The sequence below is a fragment of the Heterodontus francisci genome, unplaced genomic scaffold, assembly GCF_036365525.1.
Source record: "Heterodontus francisci isolate sHetFra1 unplaced genomic scaffold, sHetFra1.hap1 HAP1_SCAFFOLD_2079, whole genome shotgun sequence".
Classification (NCBI taxonomy): Eukaryota; Metazoa; Chordata; class Chondrichthyes; order Heterodontiformes; family Heterodontidae; genus Heterodontus; species Heterodontus francisci.
Genome location: NW_027141129.1, coordinates 10001 through 22500, shown reverse-complemented (window position 1 = coordinate 22500; position 12500 = coordinate 10001).

Below are 12500 nucleotides of genomic sequence, written 5' to 3'. Positions count from 1 at the left end.
ATGAAGGTCGGCTTTGCTCTGCCATCGCAGCCTCCCTTCTTTGCTTTTCTCACTGTACCAACAGACATGTCATAAGACTTTGGTTTTTTTTTTATTAATTCTTTTCCTGTGGGTGTGGTGTGCCTCCGCACCCCCCAATCTGTTCCAAGGCCTTGTTTTCTCTCGCTCGCCAAAACACTTTGTCTGTTTTCACAGCCAGTCTACCGGCCTAGACCCAACTGTGCGATATTTCAGAGCCGGCAACAGAGCATGGAAAGTCCGCCAGATTTACCCTTAAATGCTCATAAATGACTTCCAGGCACTCTTCGGAAGGTCTTTTATTTCAAAAGAAGGTCCTTCCTTGAGGGAGCACTTCTTCGGCCACTTTGCAAGTGCAACCGCTGCCAGCAAAAGTTCTGAAAATCGAGTTCCCGAAAATCTCCGGGTACCCCGCCAACCCCCAGCCACCCGAATCGCAAGTGTCAATTCGGCGGGTTGCCTGCCGGTAGTCCTTCCGAAAATGAGGCGCCAAATCGCCGCAACGGCCATTTTTCATTTCGGCATCGGGACTTCCGACGGCAACTGATTAACTAGCCCGGGGACTAGAGCGGCAGCAAATGCAACGTGCCCTCTTGGCGGGAGCAACTTGACCGCCCCCGTGGGGAAAGGTCAACTCGGGGCCCGGGAAAGTCGCCGAGTCCGACCCCATACACTTCCATGAGTTGGGGGTTTTGGCCTTCCCGGCCCAAGGCTCGCCTTATTTCGGCCTGCACTTTCGGAAAAGGGTGCATTCCTTTTGGTTAATGATTTCACCAGCCCGGGTCTTAGCCTCTGCCCCGACGGCTAAGTCTTTTGGTTAATGATTTCCTGCGGCTGGGACTACCCTTTCCCCCCGCCCTGCAGGCACCCGGGTCGGGAGGCCGTCGGGGGCACTTTCCGGGGCAAATCCGGACCCTTACGCAAGGGAGAGTGCGCCCCCCGCCTCGGCCGGGGGTCAGGCTGCCGCCTATTAAGCCCGACAGAAAACCCGAAAAATGGACGAAAATGGGAAAAAATCCCCATCCGAAAAAGGCTTAAAAGTCGGTTGGGCGGCAGCTAGGGTCGGTCTCTGCAGACCTGGAGGCTCGGGTGGACTCTTGGAATAAACGTCCAAGTCCCGACTTGCCACCTCCTACTACTGTGCAGATACCCCGCCAACCCCCAGCCACCCGAATGACAAGCGTCCGATCAGCGGGACGAATTTGACAACTCTGGCCGGACCTCTGGAACTCCATCCCGGGTAACCGGGGCAAATTTTTCCGCTTGATCGCCCTTCCACTGGTTAACCATTTGCCCTTTCGGACTTAGTCTCTGGACATTATTCGACGGATTTTCTGGTTAACCATTTGCCCTTTCGCACTTAGTCTCTGGGCATTATTTTCGACTTTTTGGTTAATGATTTCACACTTTTTACTTACTTTTGCGCTTTTTGGTTAATGATTACTCTGCTTACTGGTTAATTATTTGCCCTTTCGGACTTAGTCTCTGGACATTATTTTCGAGTTTTTGGTTAATGATTTCACACTTTTAACATATTTTTGCGCTTTTTGGTTAATGATTACTCTGCTTACTGGTTAATTATTTGCCCTTTCGGACTTAGTCTCTGGAGATTATTTTCGAGTTTTTGGTTAATGATTTCACACTTTTTACTTACTTTTGCGATTTTTGGTTAATGATTTCACACTTTTTACTTACTTTTGCGCATTTTGGTTAATGATTACTCTGCTTACTGGTTAACCATTTGCCCTTTCGGACTTAGTCTCTGGACATTATTTTCGAGTTTTTGGTTAATGATTTCACACTTTTAACATATTTTTGCGCTTTTTGGTTAATGATTACTCTGCTTACTGGTTAACCATTTGCCCTTTCGGACTTAGTCTCTGCACATTATTTTCGAGTTTTTGGTTAATGATTTCATACTTTTTACTTACTTTTGCGCTTTTTGGTTAATGATTACTCTGCTTACTGGTTAACCATTTGCCCTTTTGGACTTAGTCTCTGGACATTATTTTCGAGTTTTTGGTTAATGATTTCACACTTTTTACTTACTTTTGCGATTTTTGGTTAATGATTACTCTGCTTACTGGTTAACCATTTGCCCTTTCGGACTTAGTCTCTGGAGATTATTTTCGAGTTTTTGGTTAATGATTTCACACTTTTTACTTACTTTTGCGATTTTTGGTTAATGATTTCACACTTTTTACTTACTTTTGCGCATTTTGGTTAATGATTACTCTGCTTACTGGTTAACCATTTGCCCTTTTGGACTTAGTCTCTGCACATTATTTTCGAGTTTTTGGTTAATGATTTCACACTTTTAACATATTTTTGCGCTTTTTGGTTAATGATTTCACACTTTTTACTTACTTTTGCGATTTTTGGTTAATGATTACTCTGCTTACTGGTTAACCATTTGCCCTTTCGGACTTAGTCTCTGGACATTATTTTCGACATTTTGGTTAATGATTTCACACTTTTAACTTAATTTTGTGCTTTTTGGTTAATGATTTCATACTTTTTACTTACTTTTGCCCTTTTTGGTTAATGATTACTCTGCTTACTGGTTAACCATTTGCCCTTTCGGACTTAGTCTCTGGACATTGTTTTCGACATTTTGGTTAATGATTTCACACTTTTAACTTAATTTTGTGCTTTTTGGTTAATGATTTCATACTTTTTACTTACTTTTGCCCTTTTTGGTTAATGATTACTCTGCTTACTGGTTAACCATTTGCCCTTTCGGACTTAGTCTCTGGAGATTATTTTCGAGTTTTTGGTTAATGATTTCACACTTTTTACTTACTTTTGCGATTTTTGGTTAATGATTACTCTGCTTACTGGTTAACCATTTGCCCTTTCGGACTTAGTCTCTGCACATTATTTTCGAGTTTTTGGTTAATGATTTCACACTTTTAACATATTTTTGCGCTTTTTGGTTAATGATTACTCTGCTTACTGGTTAACCATTTGCCCTTTCGGACTTAGTCTCTGCACATTATTTTCGACTTTTTGGTTAATGATTTCACACTTTTAACATATTTTTGCGCTTTTTGGTTAATGATTTCATACTTTTTACTTACTTTTGCGCCTTTTGGTTAATGATTACTCTGCTTACTGGTTAACCATTTGCCCTTTCGGACTTAGTCTCTGGAGATTATTTTCGAGTTTTTGGTTAATGATTTCACACTTTTTACTTACTTTTGCGATTTTTGGTTAATGATTACTCTGCTTACTGGTTAACCATTTGCCCTTTCGGACTTAGTCTCTGGACATTGTTTTCGACATTTTGGTTAATGATTTCACACTTTTAACTTAATTTTGTGCTTTTTGGTTAATGATTTCATACTTTTTACTTACTTTTGCGATTTTTGGTTAATGATTACTCTGCTTACTGGTTAACCATTTGCCCTTTCGGACTTAGTCTCTGGACATTATTTTCGGGTTTTTGGTTAATGATTTCACACTTTTTACTTACTTTTGCGATTTTTGGTTAATGATTACTCTGCTTACTGGTTAACCATTTGCCCTTTCGGACTTAGTCTCTGGACATTGTTTTCGACATTTTGGTTAATGATTTCACACTTTTAACTTAATTTTGTGCTTTTTGGTTAATGATTTCATACTTTTTACTTACTTTTGCCCTTTTTGGTTAATGATTACTCTGCTTACTGGTTAACCATTTGCCCTTTCGGACTTAGTCTCTGGACATTGTTTTCGACATTTTGGTTAATGATTTCACACTTTTAACTTAATTTTGTGCTTTTTGGTTAATGATTTCATACTTTTTACTTACTTTTGCGATTTTTGGTTAATGATTACTCTGCTTACTGGTTAACCATTTGCCCTTTCGGACTTAGTCTCTGGACATTATTTTCGGGTTTTTGGTTAATGATTTCACACTTTTTACTTACTTTTGCGATTTTTGGTTAATGATTACTCTGCTTACTGGTTAACCATTTGCCCTTTCGGACTTAGTCTCTGGACATTGTTTTCGACATTTTGGTTAATGATTTCACACTTTTAACTTAATTTTGTGCTTTTTGGTTAATGATTTCATACTTTTTACTTACTTTTGCCCTTTTTGGTTAATGATTACTCTGCTTACTGGTTAACCATTTGCCCTTTCGGACTTAGTCTCTGGACATTGTTTTCGACATTTTGGTTAATGATTTCACACTTTTAACTTAATTTTGTGCTTTTTGGTTAATGATTTCATACTTTTTACTTACTTTTGCGATTTTTGGTTAATGATTACTCTGCTTACTGGTTAACCATTTGCCCTTTCGGACTTAGTCTCTGGACATTATTTTCGGGTTTTTGGTTAATGATTTCACACTTTTTACTTACTTTTGCGATTTTTGGTTAATGATTACTCTGCTTACTGGTTAACCATTTGCCCTTTCGGACTTAGTCTCTGGACATTGTTTTCGACATTTTGGTTAATGATTTCACACTTTTAACTTAATTTTGTGCTTTTTGGTTAATGATTTCATACTTTTTACTTACTTTTGCCCTTTTTGGTTAATGATTACTCTGCTTACTGGTTAACCATTTGCCCTTTCGGACTTAGTCTCTGGACATTGTTTTCGACATTTTGGTTAATGATTTCACACTTTTAACTTAATTTTGTGCTTTTTGGTTAATGATTTCATACTTTTTACTTACTTTTGCGATTTTTGGTTAATGATTACTCTGCTTACTGGTTAACCATTTGCCCTTTCGGACTTAGTCTCTGCACATTATTTTCGAGTTTTTGGTTAATGATTTCACACTTTTAACATATTTTTGCGCTTTTTGGTTAATGATTACTCTGCTTACTGGTTAACCATTTGCCCTTTCGGACTTAGTCTCTGCACATTATTTTCGACTTTTTGGTTAATGATTTCACACTTTTAACATATTTTTGCGCTTTTTGGTTAATGATTTCATACTTTTTACTTACTTTTGCGCCTTTTGGTTAATGATTACTCTGCTTACTGGTTAACCATTTGCCCTTTCGGACTTAGTCTCTGGACATTATTTTCGGGTTTTTGGTTAATGATTTCACACTTTTTACTTACTTTTGCGATTTTTGGTTAATGATTACTCTGCTTACTGGTTAACCATTTGCCCTTTCGGACTTAGTCTCTGGACATTGTTTTCGACATTTTGGTTAATGATTTCACACTTTTAACTTAATTTTGTGCTTTTTGGTTAATGATTTCATACTTTTTACTTACTTTTGCGATTTTTGGTTAATGATGACTCTGCTTACTGGTTAACCATTTGCCCTTTCGGACTTAGTCTCTGGAGATTATTTTCGACTTTTTGGTTAATGATTTCACACTTTTTACTTACTTTTGCGATTTTTGGTTAATGATTTCATACTTTTTACTTACTTTTGCGATTTTTGGTTAATGATGACTCTGCTTACTGGTTAACCATTTGCCCTTTCGGACTTAGTCTCTGGAGATTATTTTCGACTTTTTGGTTAATGATTTCACACTTTTTACTTACTTTTGCGATTTTTGGTTAATGATGACTCTGCTTACTGGTTAACCATTTGCCCTTTCGGACTTAGTCTCTGGAGATTATTTTCGACTTTTTGGTTAATGATTTCACACTTTTTACTTACTTTTGCGATTTTTGGTTAATGATTTCATACTTTTTACTTACTTTTGCGATTTTTGGTTAATGATTACTCTGCTTACTGGTTAACCATTTGCCCTTTCGGACTTAGTCTCTGGACATTATTTTCGAGTTTTTGGTTAATGATTTCACACTTTTAACATATTTTTGCGCTTTTTGGTTAATGATTACTCTGCTTACTGGTTAACCATTTGCCCTTTTGGACTTAGTCTCTGGACATTATTTTCGAGTTTTTGGTTAATGATTTCACACTTTTAACATATTTTTGCGCTTTTTGGTTAATGATTACTCTGCTTACTGGTTAACCATTTGCCCTTTTGGACTTGGTCTCTGGACATTATTTTCGACTTTTTGGTTAATGATTTCACACTTTTAACTTAATTTTGTGCTTTTTGGTTAATGATTTCACACTTTTTACTTACTTTTGCGATTTTTGGTTAATGATTTCATACTTTTTACTTACTTTTGCGCCTTTTGGTTAATGATGACTCTGCTTACTGGTTAACCATTTGCCCTTTCGGACTTGGTCTCTGGACATTATTTTCGACATTTTGGTTAATGATTTCACACTTTTTACTTACTTTTGCGATTTTTGGTTAATGATTTCACACTTTTTACTTACTTTTGCGATTTTTGGTTAATGATTACTCTGCTTACTGGTTAACCATTTGCCCTTTTGGACTTAGTCTCTGGACATTATTTTCGAGTTTTTGGTTAATGATTTCACACTTTTAACATATTTTTGCGCTTTTTGGTTAATGATGACTCTGCTTACTGGTTAACCATTTGCCCTTTCGGACTTAGTCTCTGCACATTATTTTCGAGTTTTTGGTTAATGATTTCACACTTTTTACTTACTTTTGCGATTTTTGGTTAATGATTTCATACTTTTTACTTACTTTTGCGATTTTTGGTTAATGATGACTCTGCTTACTGGTTAATTATTTGTACTTTCGGACTTGGTCTCTGGACATTATTTTCGAGTTTTTGGTTAATGATTTCACACTTTTTACTTACTTTTGCGATTTTTGGTTAATGATTACTCTGCTTACTGGTTAACCATTTGCCCTTTCGGACTTAGTCTCTGCACATTATTTTCGAGTTTTTGGTTAATGATTTCACACTTTTTACTTACTTTTGCGATTTTTGGTTAATGATTTCATACTTTTTACTTACTTTTGCGATTTTTGGTTAATGATGACTCTGCTTACTGGTTAATTATTTGTACTTTCGGACTTGGTCTCTGGACATTATTTTCGAGTTTTTGGTTAATGATTTCACACTTTTTACTTACTTTTGCGATTTTTGGTTAATGATGACTCTGCTTACTGGTTAACCATTTGCCCTTTCGGACTTAGTCTCTGCACATTATTTTCGAGTTTTTGGTTAATGATTTCACACTTTTTACTTACTTTTGCGATTTTTGGTTAATGATTTCATACTTTTTACTTACTTTTGCGATTTTTGGTTAATGATGACTCTGCTTACTGGTTAATTATTTGTACTTTCGGACTTGGTCTCTGGACATTATTTTCGAGTTTTTGGTTAATGATTTCACACTTTTTACTTACTTTTGCGATTTTTGGTTAATGATTACTCTGCTTACTGGTTAACCATTTGCCCTTTCGGACTTGGTCTCTGGACATTATTTTCGAGTTTTTGGTTAATGATTTCACACTTTTAACATATTTTTGCGATTTTTGGTTAATGATGACTCTGCTTACTGGTTAACCATTTGCCCTTTCGGACTTAGTCTCTGGAGATTATTTTCGAGTTTTTGGTTAATGATTTCACACTTTTTACTTACTTTTGCGATTTTTGGTTAATGATTACTCTGCTTACTGGTTAACCATTTGCCCTTTCGGACTTAGTCTCTGGACATTATTTTCGAGTTTTTGGTTAATGATTTCACACTTTTAACATATTTTTGCGCTTTTTGGTTAATGATTACTCTGCTTACTGGTTAACCATTTGCCCTTTTGGACTTAGTCTCTGGACATTATTTTCGAGTTTTTGGTTAATGATTTCACACTTTTAACATATTTTTGCGCTTTTTGGTTAATGATGACTCTGCTTACTGGTTAACCATTTGCCCTTTCGGACTTAGTCTCTGCACATTATTTTCGAGTTTTTGGTTAATGATTTCACACTTTTTACTTACTTTTGCGATTTTTGGTTAATGATTTCATACTTTTTACTTACTTTTGCGATTTTTGGTTAATGATGACTCTGCTTACTGGTTAATTATTTGTACTTTCGGACTTGGTCTCTGGACATTATTTTCGAGTTTTTGGTTAATGATTTCACACTTTTTACTTACTTTTGCGATTTTTGGTTAATGATTACTCTGCTTACTGGTTAACCATTTGCCCTTTCGGACTTAGTCTCTGCACATTATTTTCGAGTTTTTGGTTAATGATTTCACACTTTTTACTTACTTTTGCGATTTTTGGTTAATGATTTCATACTTTTTACTTACTTTTGCGATTTTTGGTTAATGATGACTCTGCTTACTGGTTAATTATTTGTACTTTCGGACTTGGTCTCTGGAGATTATTTTCGAGTTTTTGGTTAATGATTTCACACTTTTTACTTACTTTTGCGATTTTTGGTTAATGATGACTCTGCTTACTGGTTAACCATTTGCCCTTTCGGACTTAGTCTCTGCACATTATTTTCGAGTTTTTGGTTAATGATTTCACACTTTTTACTTACTTTTGCGATTTTTGGTTAATGATTTCATACTTTTTACTTACTTTTGCGATTTTTGGTTAATGATGACTCTGCTTACTGGTTAATTATTTGTACTTTCGGACTTGGTCTCTGGACATTATTTTCGAGTTTTTGGTTAATGATTTCACACTTTTTACTTACTTTTGCGATTTTTGGTTAATGATTACTCTGCTTACTGGTTAACCATTTGCCCTTTCGGACTTGGTCTCTGGACATTATTTTCGAGTTTTTGGTTAATGATTTCACACTTTTAACATATTTTTGCGATTTTTGGTTAATGATGACTCTGCTTACTGGTTAACCATTTGCCCTTTCGGACTTAGTCTCTGGAGATTATTTTCGAGTTTTTGGTTAATGATTTCACACTTTTTACTTACTTTTGCGATTTTTGGTTAATGATTACTCTGCTTACTGGTTAACCATTTGCCCTTTCGGACTTAGTCTCTGGAGATTATTTTCGACTTTTTGGTTAATGATTTCACACTTTTTACTTACTTTTGCGATTTTTGGTTAATGATGACTCTGCTTACTGGTTAACCATTTGCCCTTTCGGACTTAGTCTCTGGAGATTATTTTCGACTTTTTGGTTAATGATTTCACACTTTTTACTTACTTTTGCGATTTTTGGTTAATGATTTCATACTTTTTACTTACTTTTGCGATTTTTGGTTAATGATTACTCTGCTTACTGGTTAACCATTTGCCCTTTCGGACTTAGTCTCTGGACATTATTTTCGAGTTTTTGGTTAATGATTTCACACTTTTAACATATTTTTGCGCTTTTTGGTTAATGATTACTCTGCTTACTGGTTAACCATTTGCCCTTTTGGACTTAGTCTCTGGAGATTATTTTCGAGTTTTTGGTTAATGATTTCACACTTTTTACTTACTTTTGCGATTTTTGGTTAATGATTTCATACTTTTTACTTACTTTTGCGATTTTTGGTTAATGATTACTCTGCTTACTGGTTAACCATTTGCCCTTTCGGACTTAGTCTCTGGACATTATTTTCGAGTTTTTGGTTAATGATTTCACACTTTTAACATATTTTTGCGCTTTTTGGTTAATGATTACTCTGCTTACTGGTTAACCATTTGCCCTTTTGGACTTAGTCTCTGGACATTATTTTCGAGTTTTTGGTTAATGATTTCACACTTTTAACATATTTTTGCGCTTTTTGGTTAATGATTACTCTGCTTACTGGTTAACCATTTGCCCTTTTGGACTTGGTCTCTGGACATTATTTTCGACTTTTTGGTTAATGATTTCACACTTTTAACTTAATTTTGTGCTTTTTGGTTAATGATTTCACACTTTTTACTTACTTTTGCGATTTTTGGTTAATGATTTCATACTTTTTACTTACTTTTGCGCCTTTTGGTTAATGATGACTCTGCTTACTGGTTAACCATTTGCCCTTTCGGACTTGGTCTCTGGACATTATTTTCGACATTTTGGTTAATGATTTCACACTTTTTACTTACTTTTGCGATTTTTGGTTAATGATTTCACACTTTTTACTTACTTTTGCGATTTTTGGTTAATGATTACTCTGCTTACTGGTTAACCATTTGCCCTTTCGGACTTAGTCTCTGGAGATTATTTTCGACTTTTTGGTTAATGATTTCACACTTTTAACTTAATTTTGTGCTTTTTGGTTAATGATTTCATACTTTTTACTTACTTTTGCCCTTTTTGGTTAATGATTACTCTGCTTACTGGTTAACCATTTGCCCTTTCGGACTTGGTCTCTGGACATTATTTTCGACATTTTGGTTAATGATTTCACACTTTTAACATAATTTTGCGCTTTTTGGTTAATGATTACTCTGCTTGCTTGTTACTGATTTCCCCATTCGGACTTGATCTCTGGCCGTTCTTTTCGACCTTTTTGGATAAGGTTTCCACACTCTGAAATTATTTTGGGCTCACTGATTAGGCGAGATCAAGGGGGCATGCCTGGGCACTTTGGGCTCAGTTTGGGAAGGCGGCGTCCGTGTGCTCCTCCGCCCTTCCCGCACTTGCGGCTAGGTTTGCCAAACTGCGCTGACCCGCAGCCCTGCCTTTTTGCCCACGGCACGGAACGACTCAAGTCTGGCTCCGTTCCAGGCCGTTGCCTCCGGCTGCCCGCCGTCCGGCCGGCCTGGGACGTACCCCGGCTGACGGCGCCGGAGGCCCTCTAGCAGCCACCGGTGCCGCGGGCCAATGGGTCCGGGCGTTCCGGAGCTATCGGTGGGGAAGTGCTCTCCCCTTTTCCTGACGCCGTTCGCCCGAGCAGAGGTGCAGCCTGACGGGACTGCTGTCGCCTTCCGCGGCGCACCGGCCCCTTTCACCTGCCGTCGACCGCGCGGAGCTCGGACCTTCCTCCCCGAAGTTATGGCCCCGGAGCCGGAGGGTACCCGGGGCCGGGCATTCAGCGGCGTGAGTCTTAACCTTCCCGGTCAGCCTGCGGGGTCGGTGCGCCGGCACTCGACGCGGGAGGGTCCCCTCTTTCCGTAGAGCCCCGCCCGGTGCCGATCGGCCGGCGGATTGCGGAGCGAACCGCGCCTGACCGACGGGCCTCGGAAACCCGTTGCAGTCGACGGGGGGGAACCGGACAGCGGGACGAGGTGCCGATTCCACCCGCAGATTCGATCCCGAAATCCCGCGGGATTCGGCGGTCCGACCCGACAGATTCAAACGTCGCCCGGGCGGCCCCCAGCGGTCGGGCCGGCCTGGTTCCGCCACCGCCCGATGCCCCTCGCCCCCGGCTACCGCCGGCCGCGCCGACCGAGCGAATGCGGCCGGACGTCCGGCGGCAATCGGCCGGAAAGCGGTATGGCCATTTCCTACTGTCCCTCGGACGGGCAGAGGGGCGGCGCCGGGGCACTCGCGGACCAGGCCGCGCCCCTCCGAGCCCTACCGCCTGCCGTCGACCGCGCGGGGATCGGACCTCCCTCCCCGAAGTTATGGCCCCGGAGCCGGAGGGTACCCGGGGCCGGGCATTCAGCGGGGTGAGTCTTCACCTTCCCGGTCAGCCTGCGGGGTCGGTGCGCCGGCACTCGACGCGGGAGGGTCCCCTCTTTCCGTAGAGCCCCGCCCGGTGCCGATCGGCCGGCGGATTGCGGAGCGAACCGCGCCTGACCGACGGGCCTCGGAAACCCGTTGCAGTCGACCGGGGGGAACCGGACAGCGGGACGAGGTGCCGATTCCACCCGCAGATTCGATCCCGAAATCCCGCGGGATTCGGCGGTCCGACCCGACAGATTCAAACGTCGCCCGGGCGGCCCCCAGCGGTCGGGCCGGCCTGGTTCCGCCACCGCCCGATGCCCCTCGCCCCCGGCTACCGCCGGCCGCGCAGACCGAGCGAATGCGGCCGGACGTCCGGCGGCAATCGGCCGGAAAGCGGTATGGCCATTTCCTACTGTCCCTCGGACGGGCAGAGGGGCGGCGCCGGGGCACTCGCGGACCAGGCCGCGCCCCTCCGAGCCCTACCGCCTGCCGTCGACCGCGCGGGGATCGGACCCTCCTCGCCGAAGTTATGGAGGTAGGACCGGGAGGCTGCCCAGGGTCGGGACTTCAACCGGCTGCCGCCACCCTTTCCCGCCTGTCCCACGGGCTCGGAGATCCAGGCCCTGCAAAGACCCTCCGGTCGCCACCCGACAGGTGCTTTACCGGAGAAATCGTAAACCGGCGTCAGGGCCGGACCTGTCCCGCAGAGGGCAGCCTGCGCCCTTATGCTTTCCCTTTTGCTTTGGCCCCGCAGTAGCAAATGGTTAACCGATAAGTCGGGAACCCACACGCCCGGCCCCACCCGCCCATCCTTCCGCAATGCATCGCCTAGACACACGCACCAAGGGCGCTCTCCTTCCCCCGCCTCCCACATCCCACAGGATGTGCCCTCAGACCACGGCGCCCACACAACCACCCACCCACCCACCCAACCTTCCTAAACACGCCGGCAAACATGCATCGAAACACGGCCACCTTCGCAAATTCACCCCCACGCCGACTATTAAGCCCGGCAAGACTCATTGCAGCCAACCGCGGCCAAAAGTTGAAGTGACAACTCATTAACCAATTTACAACATTTGGACAACTGATTAACCAGACTCTTTGTCAATCTGACGACGGGGGCAAA